Raw genomic sequence first — 5,691 nt, forward strand, 5'->3', positions numbered from 1 at the left:
TCGTCATATTCAGTTTCATTGTTGCTTTGCTGTTGATTTTTGTTGGTTTGCATCCCCATTCATTTTGGGGAGATGATGACAATGCAAGGTTATTGCAAATTATGGTAAAAACGCTTTGCTGGCAGAGTTTTTTCTTTAATGAAGTATCAAACATCAGGGCAGCAGAAAAAGGCTGGCTGGATGTAAAGGCTGTACAAACAGTACTTCAAATGTTTGCAGTTTTAGTGAGAGTACAAACTCCAGGGATGGAAGCTGAAGGTGGGCTGATCTTAGCCTGGACGGGTACAGGAGCGACTCTGGCTGTGGCGCTGGTTGTGCAGAAGGTTCATGGTCAAGCCATGCTGCTTAAGGGACTTGCAGTGTCTGTGTTGATATCTGCATGTTTATTCTTTATTTTTAAAATGTCCTTGCAAAGTGCAAACATGCGACCTTTGTGCATTAATGCCACAGAGGCTATAAAGCAGCTTGGCTGGATGTATGTGGCCACATTGGTAATGGGATTGGGAGTGGCTCTGATGCCTGCATGGATTGGATGGGCATGTGTTGCTATTGGAACATTTCTGGCAATTAGCACTGTCCGACTGATCCCTCTTCAAGAAGATACTGATGAAGATGATGAAGATCTGGATGAAACTGATTAAATCAGACAAAGGTCTGTTGGGTGAGGGTTTACATAGACATCACTAAATAAGTGATTTTAGGCTTTTCACAAACCAGCTGTGGAGTTCATATTTGTTGACCCTATATGGATCTCCTCTGCCTATGTTTCATTCTAAAGAAGACACTCTAACGGTTTCCAGACAAGGTTTTTAGACGATCTCAAAACTTTGAAGAGGTTGCCAGGCTGAAATCCCCTCTTTGCAGAGCAATTGAAAATGAATATGTTGTCTATTGTCTAATGTTGCCAAGTGTATTGTTGAAACATATTTAAATTGTTAAAATAAAATGTAACAATTTCATACTCTTTTTATTTCTTATAATATATATATATATATATAATTTAATTTATCTGCTGACTAAATTACAGTTGCCCACACTTTAGATTTGCAGGTTAGCTTACCATTAATTCCTTATTTGATTCATTCATTCGTTGGCATTCGGCCACACAGTGTCTAGTATTTTAACTGAGTGAACCGTTGTAATTAAAATCATTCTGCAAATACTGAAGTGATGCAAAGAAACAAACAAACAAAAAATAAAACTTCTCTATTAGATAATATGGAAGATTGCCAAGGTCTTCTCGAACAAGTTTACTCTACATAAGATTAACACACACACACACACACACAATGTAAAAAAACAAAACAAAAATGAGTTGAAAGCGTACCAAGCCACGGAAGAGACACTGTTTCTCAAGCGCTTTCTGCGAGCGCGATTTGAGGCGGAGTGAAACATGGACAAATGCGTTTCTTTCACTCCACCGCACCAAACCAATCCAATGATTGTAGCATTACAGTTCAGATGGCATACACACCACTGCCAAAAATAATTAAGCTGAAGTGCTTAGCAGTCTGACAAGGTTTTCATGGTTTAACAGGATCTTCTGCATAGTTCATTTGTTAACAGAAGTGTTACTCCCATATGTGCTGTACACAAACACAGATTCCTTCCTAGCAGCTCGGACTGACTTGAATAAAGCACCTTAAAATAATTGTTACACAAACTCTTTTACCCAATTCTCTCCCCCAAGAACCATCATGGAAACACTGATAGAAACTTTCTTTGGTAAGTGTACCGAACTCTGACATTTAAAGAATATTTACTAGATTTAGGTCAGTCTAGAGAGGTTGTCCTGATCGATCTAAACTCAGTGCCAGCGCTTCTCAAACTGAGTGATTTTAAGACAAAATTTCACATTTTAAGCAGTACTGATAACAAGCCGTTCAAGCTCAAAATAGCAGCTGTTCTCATCTCATCACAGAAATAAAGTGACTGACAATTCTGCATTTCAGGGTCAGTCCTTGCCTTTCTTTTTGGCATAGGTTCAGGATGTTCTCTCGGGCTGTTGTCTACTGTTCTACTGGCTGAAGCATTAGGACAGACTGTGTTTTGTGCAGTGGTGCCTTTTGCACTGCTACACACAGCTGTTTTTATTACAGCATTAACAGTGGCTATTGGAATGGACATAGAGATTGCCGAACTTGAACTGGAGAATTTATTTCCTGGACTGCTGATTACTCTACTGTCAGCAACTTTTAACACACTGAGACATACTCAACCTCTCGCCATCATAGGAGCAGCAATAATGTGCCTTTGGGTTTTTGGTTTACGAGATGAAGAACTGTGTCTAGGTCAGTGGGGGATGATAATTGGCATCACATCTGAACTGAAAACACCAAAAACGGCCGTTCTTACAATAATCACTGGAGTAGCTATGATGGCCTTTGGAAGCACAGATGGACAGCAGGCATATGGAATCTTTATAGCATATATATTAAATATTTTATTGATTATGCCTCTGATGATTCCTTTTGTTACTGCATGTCTGGCATACATGATTGCACAAAGTGTTCCTGCCTCAGATATATGTGCTACTGTATTAGCACTGACCACTTTTGTCAGACTAAGAGCTGTCGTGTGTTTCTTCACACACATTAAATCGCAATATGTAGGGCTAATCAAGGCTATCTTAAAAACCGTGCGTGTCTTTGGGGCAATCGTCATATTCAGTTTCATTGTTGCTTTGCTGTTGATTTTTGTTGGTTTGCATCCCCATTCATTTTGGGGAGATGATGACAATGCAAGGTTATTGCAAATTATGGTAAAAACGCTTTGCTGGCAGAGTTTTTTCTTTAATGAAGTATCAAACATCAGGGCAGCAGAAAAAGGCTGGCTGGATGTAAAGGCTGTACAAACAGTACTTCAAATGTTTGCAGTTTTAGTGAGAGTACAAACTCCAGGGATGGAAGCTGAAGGTGGGCTGATCTTAGCCTGGACGGGTACAGGAGCGACTCTGGCTGTGGCGCTGGTTGTGCAGAAGGTTCATGGTCAAGCCATGCTGCTTAAGGGACTTGCAGTGTCTGTGTTGATATCTGCATGTTTATTCTTTATTTTTAAAATGTCCTTGCAAAGTGCAAACATGCGACCTTTGTGCATTAATGCCACAGAGGCTATAAAGCAGCTTGGCTGGATGTATGTGGCCACATTGGTAATGGGATTGGGAGTGGCTCTGATGCCTGCATGGATTGGATGGGCATGTGTTGCTATTGGAACATTTCTGGCAATTAGCACTGTCCGACTGATCCCTCTTCAAGAAGATACTGATGAAGATGATGAAGATCTGGATGAAACTGATTAAATCAGACAAAGGTCTGTTGGGTGAGGGTTTACATAGACATCACTAAATAAGTGATTTTAGGCTTTTCACAAACCAGCTGTGGAGTTCATATTTGTTGACCCTATATGGATCTCCTCTGCCTATGTTTCATTCTAAAGAAGACACTCTAACGGTTTCCAGACAAGGTTTTTAGACGATCTCAAAACTTTGAAGAGGTTGCCAGGCTGAAATCCCCTCTTTGCAGAGCAATTGAAAATGAATATGTTGTCTATTGTCTAATGTTGCCAAGTGTATTGTTGAAACATATTTAAATTGTTAAAATAAAATGTAACAATTTCATACTCTTTTTATTTCTTATAATATATATATATATATATATAATTTAATTTATCTGCTGACTAAATTACAGTTGCCCACACTTTAGATTTGCAGGTTAGCTTACCATTAATTCCTTATTTGATTCATTCATTCGTTGGCATTCGGCCACACAGTGTCTAGTATTTTAACTGAGTGAACCGTTGTAATTAAAATCATTCTGCAAATACTGAAGTGATGCAAAGAAACAAACAAACAAAAAATAAAACTTCTCTATTAGATAATATGGAAGATTGCCAAGGTCTTCTCGAACAAGTTTACTCTACATAAGATTAACACACACACACACACACACACACAATGTAAAAAAAAAATAAAAATAAATAAATCAGTGACACTTACGGTAAAATACCGGCAGCTGTGGTTGCCAGAATTTTACCGTAAAAAAATATGGTAGCAACATTTTAGGTTTTACATACTTAAATTCACAAAAAAAAAAAAAAAACGTCATTAACTGATGTAATATTAATATACAAACCTATTGAAGTACTAATATCTGTTTTGAACCATTGTAATACACTGATAACCACCAAAAACATGTGGTGATGAGAAAGCCACATGATGAACCAAAGCTCATCACAAACAGCTTTTCTAGGAGCTGAGGAGGACAATACTTATATATAGAAGGTGCACAGTGTCATTCACACAAACACTAAACCCCATCATGGTGACACACATGATGCTGAAATAATGCAATAAACATTAATTTAACAACATTAGATGTAAGATTAAACCCTAAGACACCCCCAGGGAGTGTCAATTTACGTTTTTTCACTGTAAATTATACAATGACTTTTTCTTTTTCACTTCCAAAAAAACGTACTTTTAACGGTATTTTACTGTAAAGTGATATTAAATGTAATTACAGTCATTCACCGTATATAGTATGGGAACTTACTGTTAAACAATTAACAGGTTTTTGCTTTAGCATTTTTACAGTCTTTTACTGTTAAAATCACGATCATTTTTTACAGTACACACACACAAAGGGTTAGTCCTGCTTAGAAGAGTGACGCTACAGTGGGTTGATACAGACAACTAATCAAACATTATTTCATTGTACAGTTTCAGAAACTTCCATGTACTGTTTCAGCATCTCAGGTCCTGTCACAAGCAGCCTATATTCATCCAATTAATGCTAATAACCTCATAACATATCAAATTAAGACTTTTAACCCAACTTTAGAAATTATACAGTATGCAATCTTGAACGCTGACTATCCAGGTTATTATCCAGAATAAAGTATGAACAATGTGGACTGTGGAGCATGGGATAGGATTACATTTACTCCAGGTTAAGAATGGCCTATAATTGTACTAATTAACACTATCAAAATATTATGATGATGTAATGGTGGAAGTGCAATTAAAACTCACTCTGCTCAAAAATGTGAGAATACCCCTGTATACACCCCTCTGACTATGATGGACATGAATGTCTGCCCTGGATATAACATTCAGATCAAGCAGAAGTTCAGTAGTCTAGTTGCCATATTTTCTCTAATGAAATCTTTCCTTCTTTCCGCTGTGGTACTTTTTAAATGCTGCAATGTGTGAGCAGAAGATGTGCTCACTCTTAAAGGACTAGTAAGATGGGATGCCTCATTGGAGTGCAGTGTAAACAAAAATGACTGTCAGTGCTGCCTGATGCATTTACAGTTGCTTTTTATCGGCCTTCTCAGCTGTCATACATAGAGTGACCAGACAGGGGCGCCATAAATCCGTGTTTCTTTATAAGCGAATCTCGGATGTAACGTGGCAGCTGGAAACCTGTTTGTTCGAGCTGCAGACATTGTGAAATAAAATGGCATTTTGGATCACTTTGGCTGGTTCTCAAGCCATTTTACATTTTAGAATAACTCATAGTATGCCGTGCATGTTTTCATCTTTCTTCCAAGCTCTTAAAAAAAAAATGCACCTTTAATTATACTTAACCCGTTCAATCCCAAAATTTTCCCAGACATGAAAATAATCAAATGAGGTATTATTAGTAACCCTTTGAAATAATCAATTTTGTTTTTTTGTTGGGGGGGGGGGGG

The sequence above is a fragment of the Sinocyclocheilus anshuiensis genome, unplaced genomic scaffold (assembly GCF_001515605.1).
Source record: "Sinocyclocheilus anshuiensis isolate Anshui unplaced genomic scaffold, SAMN03320099.WGS_v1.1 scaffold1347, whole genome shotgun sequence".
In the NCBI taxonomy this organism is placed as follows: domain Eukaryota; kingdom Metazoa; phylum Chordata; class Actinopteri; order Cypriniformes; family Cyprinidae; genus Sinocyclocheilus; species Sinocyclocheilus anshuiensis.